We start from the raw sequence: 15,227 nt of genomic DNA on the forward strand, positions 1-15,227 counted from the left end.
GGATCTGTCTTTTCTTGACTTACTGTGATTTCCTGGGCTCATTCCTCTTTCCATTTTTATTCCCCTAGTCTCTACAGTCAAATCATTACCCAATGTCTCACTTGAGCTTTTCCGTTGCATTTCCTTGCTAAGGATGGCACCAAAAACATCACCAAATGTTAAAGTACTAGATCCAGAGATAGAGTTACTAATAGCCATAACTAAGCCATTCCAAATTTCTGGAAATGAGAAAAGAAAAACAAAAAATCCCTAACTTCATCATCAAAATTTACCCCTACAAAACTTAACTGATTGGTAACCGTGCTAAACTCATTTAAATGATCAACAATAGATCCACCTTCTGACATCTTCATATTAAATAGACACTTCATAAGAAATACCTTATTTGAGGTTGAGGGTTTTTCATATAGTTTGGCCAATGCCGTCATTAAACCTTATGTTTTCATTTCCTTTGGAATGTTGAGTGCCACTGATGATACTAGACACACCTGTATTATTCCTAGTGCCTTTCTATCCAGAATCTCCCATTCTATGCCTGCCATACTCATTGAATTCTTTGTCTTTTTGCTCAATGGTAGGTATAAATCTTTTTGATACATATAACATTCTTCCATCTGCATCTCCCACAACTGGCAGTTTTGGCTGTTAAATTTATCGACCCTAAACCTAACATCTTCTATCATTGCTCCCACTTGAACCAGTAACCCTTCTCTCTGGAGAGTTTATTAGCCAAGTGAACCTTCAAATCTAATATCAATTGTTAAGAATTAATTAATGAAGCAATGAAATTTATAAAATATTGTGGAAACAAAAATACAGAAATGAATAAGAACAAGGGAGACACAAATATAAATGGTTCACCCAATTTAGGCTATGCCCACAAAGAAACAACCAATCCTTCCTTTTATATTCTCCAGTAAAATGAAGAGATACAACCTACAGTAGATATGTTGTAATTTCCTCTTCGCTCTCACATAGTCTCCTCTCTCTTTCTCGCTCAGAATAATAATCCATAGCTGCAATACAATTCCCTCATATAAACTAAGGGTTGCCTTCTAGGGAAAAAAATCCTAAATTAACATAACTTCTACTGTCATATCATCCGCCTAATGAACAACCCAATTTGACTACAAAATTACAATATTTTACACGACAAATTTTCATCTATTTTTAGCTTTGGGGTGCTTCCCCCAAACCCCTGCCAGGGGGGGCTCCAAACATGCATCCACCCCCCTTGGACCCCCCAGGAAACAATAGTGGGAGGGGGGAAGACCCCTCACATCCCTCGTTAAGGAACATGATCTAAATGCCGTTGAAAAAAGACCTCTGAATCAGGAAGATAATCAACAGAGCCCTCCATAACTTGCCACCAGAGGTTAAACAAGGTAATGTTCCCTATCAAAATAAATGTCGCAGGATTCTTTCAGCCCTCTGAATTCCCAGAGATAGACACTATCATGGTTCTAGACTAGGATGAACTTAGAACGAAGGAAAAGGAAAAGGTTGGTGGCATAGCTTGACGATATGTTCCCTAGTTTGACTAAGGAAAAAGGGCATACGAACCACAAAACAGTGAAACCTTTTGCCACCATTTCCCTAGAGGTAGAAAGGGTTTGCTTCCAATTTCTTGTGGCCTCCAACTTTGCATGATATTATGTCTTGACCTGCAACAATTCCCTTCAAGGAACCACAAAACTAGAAAACCCTTTCTCTTGTCACCATCTCCATCGCAACCTTAATTCTCTTACCCTCTTCATATGGAAATATAAGTAATAAATACAAAAGTTAAATCATATTAATTATTGTTGCAGGATTTATAGTCACAATCATCAACCTCTAAAGTTCATACATGTTTTTTGTGGACCTACAGTAACATAATAAGGAAGTGTTATGCACCCTACACAAGTACATTCAATGTTGTATAAGTTGGGATATACATTGTTGCACTTTAATGGTGCATATCTTGGTGTATATCCTGACTTATATATCATTATACATTGTTGCAGGGTGCTGTTATAGACATTTTTGTGCCTTGCATCACTGAGCATGAAATGTCAATAATCAAGGGATCCAAAGTCCCTAAACATGTTGTTCCTACCCCTAGAGGAACAAGGCCAGCAAACCACAGCACTTAACAAAAGTTCTCCACCTGAAAACACTCAAAAACAAGGCAATTCTGGATCATGTCAACTGCTCCACTGAGCATCTGCGCTGAATGTCAACTGCTCCACTCTCTACCTGCGTTGAATGTCAACTGCAAAGAAGGCTACCTGCGCTGAGCGAGTTTGGACAAGTGGCAGAGTCATTCCTCAAGGTGTTAATGCCTAGGAAGCTTCCAAAATGACACTTGGATCAGGGAATTCGACTGGTGATGAGTAAGAGGTTCCAAATCTCCAAGTGGAAGCAAGAACCTCCAAGTGGACTCAAGAACTGAAGTGGGAGAGGACACTAGTCAGTCTCAGACCAGCCTCAAGCTGACTCATCCTCTCTCCAAAACTCCTATATATAGATATCTCTCCATGAGGTCAAGGGAGGCTGGAATTTAGTATTTGCAAAGAATTGCTGTTGGTTTGTGGCTAGAAACATTGGGTGTGTTATGCTTTGAAGGGAGCTGAAGAAGGAATTCCATTCTGCTGGGAAGGAGATGCTGGATTGGAGCCCTATGGGTTGTATCTCTTCCTGAACCCTGTTACTTTCAATAAAGCTATCTTGATTCTTTCCTACATGCTGGTGTATTTGGTATGATTGCATTAGTATATTTGATTTACTTCTAATCCTGAATCATTTATGAATATGTATATTTGCCTTTGTATTGTGTTCTTCTCTTGTCGCAAGTAGCTGTTCTCTTGTCACAGGTAGCTGTTCTCTTGTGATCTCGTGGGATTCAAGCAGCTGTTCTCTTGATCAAGCGAGGAGGCAAGTAGCTGTGGACACACAAAGGGAAGAGGATCTAGATAAAGGGACAACCGGAAGACAAAGGTAAGTCTGCCGATCTCCCCTCTTTCACATTTCATAAAGGAAGAAATCACAATAGCTGTATTCGTTTGTTGCTAAGGTGTTGTCACACCTTAGGTGGATAGGATCGTCCTGCATAGGCATTTTTCCCCACAACAAATTGGCGACTCCACTGGGGAAGAACTTGTTTATTCATTTCATTTGTGTTTCCGTCATTTGTTTACTTCATAGACTTGACAACAACTCTTGAACTGCATCTTTCCCGGATGCAAAGTAAAAGTTGCTGCTTTGATCCAGTATGTTGGACTTGTCTATGTTTTAAACTAGATCCAAAAATGATTTGATTGATCCTTGTGATAGTCTTTAGTACCCTATCAAAGCATCCCTCTGTTTATACCTTGCTTGTGTTTCTAATTTGGCCTGAAACAGTTGATTTTTGAGCATTTTGTGACCCAGAAACCAAGGGAAACGAGAGTTTCTCTTTTCAGCGCAGGCACTGTGAAGGCAGTCTGCATTTCAACGCAGGTCCCAAAGGGGCTACCTGCGCTGAATGTCAAACTGACAGTGTTGGACCTGTGCTGAACCAGTGTGGCCTTGTGTAGCTGGGGTTCTTTGTCCTTTTTTTCCCTGTTTTGATCTCTGTTTTTGCAGCGTTTAACCAAGCATAGGTGTCAGTCTGATAACCCTTTTCTTTGCCTGAATTCTGCCCCATTTTTGTACAAAAAGATTGTGAATGTTTTTTATGTGTTTGTGGCGTCATTTACAGTCTTCCTTTGCGTGAGTAAAGTAGTCTTTCTGTAGCCTTTGATTCAGATCTGATTGAGAGTGATCTTAGAAGAGAGTTCATTGGCTGTTTGTTCAGATTGATTATAGGTTTACTTTTGCTTATTGGTTTGAATTTATTCTTTTCAAAGTATCAAAACAAGTCTTTATTTCGAAAATCGCAAAGTGATTGTAATCTCTTCTACCCTTGTTGATTTCTAAGAAAGTGAACTTGTTTATTTTGATTATTGTAAAAGCAAATTCAAAGTTGTGCAAAAAGCTTTCTTTGTAGGCATTTATACTAAGAAAGTTGAAAACAAACACATGCATTGTGCATTTTTCATTTGATAAGTTTGCATGTTGGATTTAGGGAAAGTGCATTAGAGTGTGTTGATTGCTCTTTGAGAAAAGATAGTCGCTCTCTTTTCCCTTAGTAGCTAGGATTTTCAAAGTTGAAAGATTGAAAAGCTTGCTTATCATCTTAGACTACATTTAGGAAGTTGTATCATACATCTCGTGGTGAACCTTGAAAGGCAAACTTTAAAAAGATCAACCTAAAATAAACTGAATGAACCTAACAATGCTTTGTAACATAACGCACAACATAGAGGTCTAGGCTAGAGACGTGTTCCAGCGTCGTTAAACATAGTGACTGTCGATCTCGAAGAAGGTGGGTGATTCCTCCTGAGAGTCGGTGGCGCTAATACGGACTGTGCTCCCACGTACCGTCGCGTATATATTGGGAGACCCCTATAGGCATATATCTTTTATCCTTAGAAAGCCGTGTCGGCCGCCCTACTGATCGCAATGCAGTGAACACAGCATTCACGAAGATCGACCACCCGTACCGTAAAAAGTATTCTGTGGTTTTGCGAAAAGTTTGGCACACCCTCTGCCTAGATCTCCAGAGCAGTTTCTTTTGGCCTTTTTCAGACTCTATAACAGAAAAAGTCCATCCGAGCATTTGTCACTTCGGGCTCGTTAAAACATTGAAGGAGACTAGAGTCATCTTTAGCTTTTTCTCGACTCTTTAAAACTGAAAACACAAGTTGTGTCTAAAAGCGTCGTTAACAATTTATTTTAAACGGAACAATCACCCTTTAATCCTGCGTTGATCTTTAGGTTGAAAAGATGGAGCACACCAACCAAGGAGTTCCCTTGGGTGGAAATCCTAGTCCCTTCTCCTCTTGGGGAGATGTTGGTGCGCCCCACATGGCCACATTGTTGCTTCCAGGACTGACAATTGGCCTACCAGTTTGGCTCTTTTCGACCAATGTCGTTCAGAATACCACCACTCCTGAACAATCGAGTCAACAGTTAGATCAGACAAGAGTTGCCTCCCAGCCTTCCACTTCATCTTCCTCCCCTCCTTCCTCTTCGCTTGACGGAACTGGTCGATCAAAAAATCGGGTTCCTAAGGAGAAGAAGGAGAAGAAGAAGAAAGAAAAGAAGAAGAAGGAGCCTAAGGCGACTGGGGGCAAACAAGTGTCATCTAACAAAAATCCACACATCGCACTCGTAAGGCCTAAATCGCCATGTGTCATATGCAGGGGAGACCACTTCCATAGAGATTGTCCCTGTATCCCACGGATACTAAGAGACTGGTCCCCTCGTTTGCACAATTCAGGAGCATCGACCTTTGATAGCCATGTCGATTGCTCACCGTCAACTAGTGGGAGTGAAGCTCCAGGATAGAATGGGAGAGTTAAATTTCCCTGCAGACTGTGTGAAGGTGATCACGCCATCCACCGTTGTCCCTTCTTAGACGAGGCAAAAAGAGTCCTGGAAGATCGCTCGATCTTACGAGCGAATCTTCCTCCTGGATATCAAAGACTCCTGCCAAGTCCCTTACTAGTTGAGAATCCGGCTGAGCCACTTAGATGGTCAGCCGAAGCACCTGTCATTGAAGAAGAACCGTCTGGATCCATGCCTGACGAAAGTCAAAAGGTTGATACGGCAGTTGACCCAGTTTTGCCTTCAGAGGCTCCACCTTCAAATGACACCATCACAGAGGAGAATACAGACGACACCGTCCAAGTTCTCTTCATCAGCACTGACCCTAATGATCAAGGGGGCAATGCCACCATTCCTTTGTCGCAGGAAGGAAGTTCATCAGAGCACTATCCGGCCATATATTCGGTCCCACCACCAAGCAACCTGGTTGTATCCTTTGATTGGAACCAACTAGGCAGACCCCGGTTGCCAGCCAGTGTGCCATTCAAAATTATTTGTCAAATATACAGAATGGTAATGGCTGGCACTATCATTGATGAGGGGGCATCTGTGAGTATCCTTTCCTCTATTGCTTGGAGAGCGCTTGGTTCGCCAACACTCTTACTTGAGATGAGAAATCTATCAGGTTTTGATAAAGGAACCAGTCGATCTTTAGGGATCCTCCCCAATGTACCTATAACATTGAAAGGGAAGACCGTTCAAATGAACATGATGGTCGTTCAAGGACTCTTGGATTATAACCTACTCCTTGGACGAGACTATATATATTGCATGGGAGCTGTAGTCTCCTCACTTTTTAGAGTAATGTATTTTCTGCATGAAGGAAGAATGGTCAAGCTCGTGGACCAACTTTCGTTTCCCGGATCACACATCGCAAATAGTCATGTGCCATCCCTAAATGGTCTATTCATGCAAGAAGTGTCTCAACCCACGGTCCGTCCTCCTGATGAGCGCGAGTAATCCGGGAGGATATGACTGGAACCCGGGGGGCATGCATCCTGGCCTGCTTCGGCAGGGAAACTTTGGGTATAGGGTAGGTTTCCGCGGGAGAATATGACTAGTCCGTACCCTGTCCGTGGATGGAAGAGGGGTTGTTCTAGAATAAGATTCTTTTGTCAAAGTTACGTGTTTGGCACCAGTCATTCACCCTTGTCTATTTCGGTAGACATTGCCGAGGAAGTGTTTTGTTTGAAAGATTAACGAGATAATATTTGGGTAACCTGAAAGAGGTAAGCCTCTCTAGATTAAAACAAATGTTTTGGCGGAGGGTAAGTAGAGGTAACCTTGAAACTCTGTTTTATACCTGGAGGCATGCAAACCTTTTGGAGTGCAAGCAAGGGGCGACTATTTATTTTTTAAATTTTTAGGTCCTCCCTTTAAACCTGTAGGTCTAACCCTTTAAACTCGTAGGATTAGCCGTTTCCGAACTTGCATAAAGAAAGGATGGGGAGCAAAGCTTAGTGAGATGAAGCTCCATAAAAAATAGAATCTTGATGAGACACTCTTATCAAAAGACTGGGTAATCGAGCAGTTTTAGCATAAAGTTCATGCTCGTTAAAAAATAAACGCAAGATTCGAGCAGTTTTAACGCGGTCTTCATGCTCGTTAAAAAATAAATATAAGCAGTGAGCAATGTTTCCTCCAGAGTTTAAGCTCATTTTTAAATAAAAAATGAACCTATCCCGGTAAATAACTGCTGTGATCGTAAATTTATCAGCCATAAAATCCTTGGTCATGTTTGCACCTACCACCTCCACTTTCATTTGGCCGATCGTTCACCTCCATATGATTGTTTACCCATTTTGAGGAATAGCTGCGAAGAGTGATTTCACCTAGCCATCCTTGTGACACTGCCGTGATTGGAAAATTCCAACCTGTACCTGGAATCAGTTGCTATCCCTGTTTATCACTCGTTCCTCAAAAGACGAGTCTTCTTTAAGCTCTTTTCAACTGACTCGTAAAATATGAAAAGATTGCCGAGTTTTGGCCTTCCAGCTCGTTAAAGGACTGGAAGAGCTATCCCTCCTCTAGATTTTAATCTTTTTGGACCTGAGGGATTATTGCACAAAAAGGTCGAGCGCTTGTTTTATTCGGCTCGTTAAAGTTATCGAAAACTCATCCCTTCTGTATTGTTTTATACTTTTTCGGACTTAAGGGATTAGATGACGAAAAAGGAATTTTGGAGTTAACTTTACGTACCTTTTCAGACTCTCTAAAAATGAAAAGGACCGAGTTATCCTTGTCGTTAGACTCGTTAAAATTATTAAATAGCGACAAACTTGTCTTTAGACGAGAACGAGTTTCACTATCGCTAGGCTCGTTAAAACATAGCGATGGGCTTGCCCGAAGGGCAGGTTATAGAACAAGCATATGTTATCCTCCTCAAGCTTGACAAAAATAAAGAGGTACTGGTCAGCAATGACTCGGGAAAAATTGGGAAAAATCAAGAAAAATTTGATGGTAGCAGGTCGCTCTTGAACATGACACTTTTCCTCTGTATCACATTCGGGTTGGGTTGTTTCATTCACCGGTCACATCACCATGGTCTTGCCATACCATCCATATTTGGGGTAATGCTACTGATCCATCGCATAAGTGTCGCCATATGTTCAAGAGAAGTCGTTCAAAAAGAGTCAACCGGGTCCCATCCACTGCCATACATTATCCTTCATCCATTCATGACCGCCACCCTGAATTATATGTCACAGATTGTTTTCACCTCCATTAAAATCATTAGCTCCGTTCCGTGTCACTGATATGGGATTCATTAAGGCCCTCCTTTGACGGATCGCTCCTTGTCGACATCAGCTCATTATCCAAGGAGTTGATCTAGGAACAACCCCTTCAGTACTTTGAAGCTTGCATGCCTCAATGGAAAGTTTCTCACTTCCGGCGACAGGTATACATCAATGACCTTCGACCAGAAGATTTTGCGTGGTGTTTGACGCCAAGTCCTTTATTCACACCACGTGAATTGTACTGCAGTACCTTGAGGGTCATTATCATTATCGGTGATTCCTCTCGCGCTTATTAACGGTTTACATCATTGATCGGTAATCAAGCGATGTCTTTCCATGTTCGACTTCAGTGCAATTCTCACATGGATTGACTTGTACTTAGAGTGAAGATCGAACGAGTTTGAAGACCCCGGATCTAGTTTCACCCATCCGAGCTGCGATATATATTCAGGAAAGATAAAGACATTTGACATGTACATCATTGCAGCAGATGATCATCCTACTCAAAGGATGATAATTTCACCAAAATTATCAATCTACCATCAGACGATCGTCTGTTCCATGTACAAAAATGAATTTATAAAGCTGAGCATGGGAATGCCCGCCTCAGCTAGATCATGAAAACGGTATGAATCATAATGTATTGTATTGTATTTTACTACAGGTCTCCTCCCAGCAGATGGATGAACTTCGGACCCTCCTGGATAAAGCATTTCACCCGATAAACGACCTCATACTTTAGGGGGCAACTGTTATAGACATTTTTGTGCCTTGCATCACTGAGCATGAAATGTCAATAATCAAGGGATCCAAAGTCCCTAAACATGTTGTTCCTACCCCTAGAGGAACAAGGCTAGCAAACCACAACACTTAACAAAAGTTCTCCACCTGAAAACACTCAAAAACAAGGCAATTCTAGATCATGTCAACTACTCCACTGAGCATCTGCGCTGAATGTCAACTGCTCCACTGTCTACCTGCGTTGAATGTCAACTGCAAAGAAGGCTACCTGCGCTGAGCGAGTTTGGACAAGTGGCAGAGTCATTCCTCAAGGTGTCAATGCCCAGGAAGCTTCCAAAATGACACTTGGATCAGGGAATTCCACTGGTGATGAGTAAGAGGTTCCAAATCTCCAAGTGGAAGCAAGAACCTCCAAGTGGACTCAAGAACTGAAGTGGGAGAGGACACTAGTCAGTCTCAGACCAGCCTCAAGCTGACTCATCCTCTCTCCAAAACTCCTATATATAGATCTCTCTCCATGAGGTCAAGGGAGGCTGGAATTTAGTATTTGCAAAGAATTGTTGTTGGTTTGTGGCTAGAAACATTGGGTGTGTTATGCTTTGAAGGGAGCTGAAGAAGGAATTCCATTCTGCTGGGAAGGAGATGCTGGATTGGAGCCCTATGGGTTGTATCTCTTCCTGAACCCTGTTACTTTCAATAAAGCTATCTTGATTCTTTCCTATATGCTGGTGTATTTGGTATGATTGCATTAGTATATTTGATTTACTTCTAATCCTGAATCATTTATGAATATGTATATTTGCCTTTGTATTGTGTTCTTCTCTTGTCGCAAGTAGCTGTTCTCTTGTCACAGGTAGCTGTTCTCTTGTGATCTCGTGGGATTCAAGTAGCTGTTCTCTTGATCAAGCGAGGAGGCAAGTAGCTGTGGACACACAAAGGGAAGAGGATCTAGATCGAGGGACAACCAGAAGACAAAGGTAAGTCTGCCGATCTCCCCTCTTTCACATTTCATAAAGGAAGAAATCATAATAGCTGTATTCGTTTGTTGCTAAGGTGCTGTCACACCTTAGGTGGATAGGATCGTCCTGCATAGGCATTTTTCCCCACAACAAGTGCATATTGTTAACCTACACAAAATATTTTTCAAATGAGATAATTTGTTTGTAAGATCATTAATGCTCTATTTTAATCTCACATATCGAGGTTTGAAAATGCTAATAAAAAAGGAGCCATTATAGTTAGCATTGGCCTGACTAATTGTGAATATAGCTAAGTAGTAAACCCTTGAAAGGGAGAGTCTCAACTAAGGCACAAGATATAAAAAATGAGCTGAGAGAAAGAAAAGGGGTCATTAGGGGATTTTTGAGGTCTAAAATGGGCATTCTAAGGAAATTATAAAATAATAGTGGAAATAATAAAATAATATAGATTACATCATCAAATTTTAGAGTGAGAAAAGGAAAAACTATTTTTTCAACTCGTATTTTATCTCCCTCTGGGTTTACACAAATTTCGAGTGGAAACACTCATTGGATGTATATTTTGATTCCTCATCCAAGGAGTACCCATGTTGCATACTTCTGATGGACCTTGCTACACGAAAAATGAGAAACACATGAAAAGCATGATTGCAATCACATTTGTTCATTTATTTCTCATTTTTCTTGTAGCAGGGTCCATTGAAAGTATGCAACATGGGTACTCCTTGGGTGAGGAATTAAATTTTGCATCCAATGAGTACTCCCACTCAGAATTTGAGTAAAACCTTAGGGGGATAAGTTGACAATACGAGTTGAAAAAATAGTTTTATTATTTTATTATTTTTTAATCTTTTTACTTTTTTACTCCAAAAATGGTGAATCATCCCCCATGGTTGAAATCATCATATTGAACCCTATTGGTTCTTATAAAGTTTATTTTGGTTGTACATTTTTCTGAGGAGGCCCATTTTAGACTTCAAAATTCCCCTAATGGCAGTTCATAGAAAGAAAAGAGCAATAGCCCATAACCATCTCAATCATCCATATGAAACATAGAAATTGTTGTAGATCATATCATCTTAGTATACTTCAAACTTCAATACATGTTCAATCGTGTAATGATTATGGCTCAACAAAGTAGATAAATAGATACAAAATAAAATATATTTCTATATAATATCCCTCTATATCTATTTCTACTCTACTACTACACTAGCAAAATTAGGTTGAAGCCTTACATTTTGATTATCTTGCACATCTTAGGTGGACCCAACCCTGAAGTCGACCTTGGGTTTTTTTTATGAGTATCTAAAATACTAGGGTCACACCCATATGGAGTGGTGTGAACTACAAGAGCACAAAAGGAAATTATGGCCCCCAAGAAACCCTAAACACACTCATTGACTCATCCTTAGTCAATTTTGATTATAGATGCTATGTTTCACCTCTTCATTCCTATGCTTGACTTGCATTGTTGAACTCTCCTCCTGCGAGGGTCCCATTTCAAGGAAAAGGACTAGTGATGCTACTTGGAATTCCTCAAATGTGGTGAATGTAGCTTTCCAAGAATCTATCAATGTTGTTGTAGTGGCATGGATTCCTTCCTCCTCTACTTGCTCTTTCTTTGACAATTCAATTTGCAATGCAATGTTCATAGTTCACTAGATCTCCAAAAGGTTTTGTTGGATATTTATGGTTTGAGTTTGAACTCCATAGCTTGATTTATAGGTCTACCTTTCTAGTTGTATATCTAGGTTGCTTCCTTATCCATCATCTCAAATTGGGCACTCTAATAAGCCATCTCTTCCCTTTTTTCTTCAAGGGAAATCATCCTCTCTCAACTCGAGGGTGAGAGTGAGGGTCAATACAACAATATTTATAGGCATGTAGCAATTACAACTGTTGTCACAAAACCCAACCCTGATAGGATGCTGATCAGGTAGACCTTGTGTAACTGTTTCAAACCAACTTTTGGTTGAGGCTTAGCCTCCTCAACCCGAGAGGGCTCTCTCACTAAGTTCAAGATTTTGATAAAGATTAGATGGCTAACTCTATGAAACAAATGAAGAAATATGAATGGTTGAACATGATCAGTAAACATCCATTGGGCTTATGGAGTCAAGAAATGCTTCAGTATGACAATAATATTAACTTTGCGTGGAAGTCAGGGCATCTGGAGTTCAACATATTAGTAATACATCAGAAATTTGTAGGAAGACATAGTCTACAAATACATGAAGGAAGTTAGAGCATGGTCAATGAGTTCTAAGTAATCATGCATTCATACTACTGCAAGCAATGAAATGAAGACAACCATAGGACAATCTAAACATCGAACTCTTTTTGAATCCTAAGGAGCAAAGCCAAATCACTGTATTACATTAAAACACAGTCTTACACAAAAGCATAGGATGGGTGTTCTTTGAAAAAATTCCAACCCTTGGTACATTTCTTTTCCTCCTATATATAGAGTTTTTTACATAATTGAGATTCCTCCTCAAGCATGAGGGGAATTCGAATTCTTCTTACTATGACACCTATTGACACTTAAAACTAACTATTAAATGTAACTGACTGTTAACTGGCAGTCCTAGAGACCTAAAACAATTAGGAGTATAACTCCTCATCATGTTGGTATTAGCATTTATTACAATCCAAACTCGTTCTCTGACAAATTGCCTTCTTCAATTTAGCTGTGATGATGGTTTGAAACTGTCTGCTGACCCTTGATGCCTCATCCCTTTACTATTCCTGGAAATTAGGAAGCTGTTTCTGTTTTTCTGCTTTTGGTCTCCACAAGGATTTTGAAAATTAATTATCCCCATTGTTCTTCGTAGTTGCATAAAATTGCATTGGATTATCTTGTTTCCATACACTGCAGACTTTGCTCATATACACGTGGTAAAACAAAACTTCTTTAATGCTGCCTGATGCCTCATGAACAATATTAGCTATGAAATAATAACCTCTTATATACCTTAGAGTTCATAGATATCCTTCCTTCACTTGATTTGCCTTTGCTGGATACTTACACCTTGTAAATGACATTCCTCTTCAAAAAGATTTCCTTTTGTATCCCAAAATTGGTCTACCAAAACATAATATGCAACTACAACAGTGTCGTAGCGTGCTACGAAACTGCTGTGCATTAGTCATCACCTACAGTAGTTTCGTAGCGCACTACGAAACTACTGTGTAATTTCAAAAACACAGATTAAGACCAAAATTCAACTTTTTAAGTCTTTCTTTTTCCTGGAATGGCTTTTCCATCTGTCATGAAGCCGTTCAAAATTGAAAATATAGACACCATTCTTCAAAGTAAGCATCAAAAGGTAATTTATCAAAATTTAGGACTTAGCCTTACTTGCTATGTGATTTCTCCTAGTTAAGAATGTCCTTCATGCTGGCTTAGTTGTGTCTTTAGATCTTCAATTTTCCTCTTCATAGTTCTGATTCCAGCTCTCAGTTTTGCATTGACCTTTCTGATGTATCTTGCTTCTTTTATTGTAGGGACTGTCCAGGTGTAGTATTGAGCATGACAATTTACCACTTCGGGTATTGAAATCGTTTTATCTTCCCACAGAGCCTCCATTTTATTGAAATAAGCTTCCTTTATTGCATGTTTCCTTGAGGTTTTTCTCAGTTTGGCAATTTCAAGATTTGCCAAATTCAACTTTCTCTTCAACTCTTCAAAACTACATTCCTCTTGTTGAGAGATGATTTCCTTACCTCTGTCGTTTTTACGCAGTTGTGATGATGTTTCTGATGCAGTCATAGGTCCTTCGTAAGACTTTGTTACATCCTCTGTTTCAGTTGCTTCTGGCAGTGCCTCTTGTATCTCTTTTGAACGCCTTATCACAGGTCTTCTTGGCTTAAAAACAAATTTAGAAACCTGATCATCAAATTTGAGCTTTTTAGAGGTTTTGGCCTTTTTGGTTTTGTCTTTACCTATTTCTATCAAGTCTGCTCGAACCAGAGGAGATTCTTCAATGTCAATAGCTTGAAGCAGATCATTTAGACTTCCCTTTGAAACCAGGCTTCCCTCAGTAACCACTGTCTTGCCTTTTTCTTTAGCTAACTGGCTCCTTGTTACTCTTCTCTGGACCGTTTCACCCGTAGATTTCTCTTGTACCGCCTCTTTGATCTGAGATTTCCCTTTTTGTGACTATTGGGGTTGTTAGGTTCCTATAGCAATAGGTGTCATATTTCATGATTGACATTTATCAATGCTCTAATATGTTCATACCTTTTACTGGTTGTAAAGGTTTTCCATATTGTCAAAAAATAAAAAAATAAAAAAATTAAAAAATGTAAAGAGGGTATGCCCTAAAAGAAAAATCAAAGGGAAAAAAGAATGAAATGGTTAAGAAAATGAAAGAAATGAACCCCAAACAAAGGACCAGGAAAGTGTGCAAGTCCAAAATGCCACTACTATTCCATTCTTGCAATGATTTGATGGTGTGCAGCTTGCGGATTTATGCCACCATTGATGAATGGCCAAACAACTCAATCTTGGCCAGTTCATGTTTCAATTTATTTGTTTTAGAGATAGAGAATAAAGTTTGTCCAAACTGTTTAAATCTTGGCAGATAAGTAGATAGGTAGAGAAGCAAAGGAGCTCAACAGTTTAATCTGGGCCCTTGGAAGAAATAAGGGTGGATTTAGATAGGATTACAATGAAAAGAAAAGAAAATGATGAGGGTATGCTAGTCCAAGTGCACCCAAAGAAAAAGAAGTAAAAATGTTAGGTACAGTAGGTAGGGTAGGTACATTGGTGGTGCAGAATGTGACTTGTGATGTATTGTGTAAAAATGTCAATTTTCAGTCCCATCACAAGTGCAAAGCAGACATGTTGATGTAGCTTAGGCAAGGCAGGTTTTATCACTAACTCCCCTTCATGTTTCTCCCCAAATAATTCACTAACTTCCCCCAAAGGTATTAAGATCTGCTTAATATCCTTAAAAATCACTCATTCCATTTTCATCAAATGCCTAAGTGAAGCTCCATTTACTTAGGAAAAATAGCCACATTTCTTGTGTAAAATCCCTTTTCTCTTTTCTCTCCCTTTTGGCTAAGTGTTATAACATTATGCTTAGCGCTATCATTTACATTTCTTTCATATTAACCCTAATATTACTATATAACTCCCATAGATTAACCCAAATCCCGTAATATGTATATATATAAATCCCGCAATATCTAATATCCCCGCCCCGGCTAAACTATAGCCATATATCGTTATTATAAATGGGATTAAAGGTTTATTTGAAACCTTGTAATAACCATCTCTGCGCATAAGGAATTAATTAACCTTACG

This window comes from Pinus tabuliformis, chromosome 2_2 (genome assembly GCF_031772625.1).
Source record: "Pinus tabuliformis cultivar Carrire ecotype Pingquan chromosome 2_2, CPIR1, whole genome shotgun sequence".
Classification (NCBI taxonomy): Eukaryota; Viridiplantae; Streptophyta; class Pinopsida; order Pinales; family Pinaceae; genus Pinus; species Pinus tabuliformis.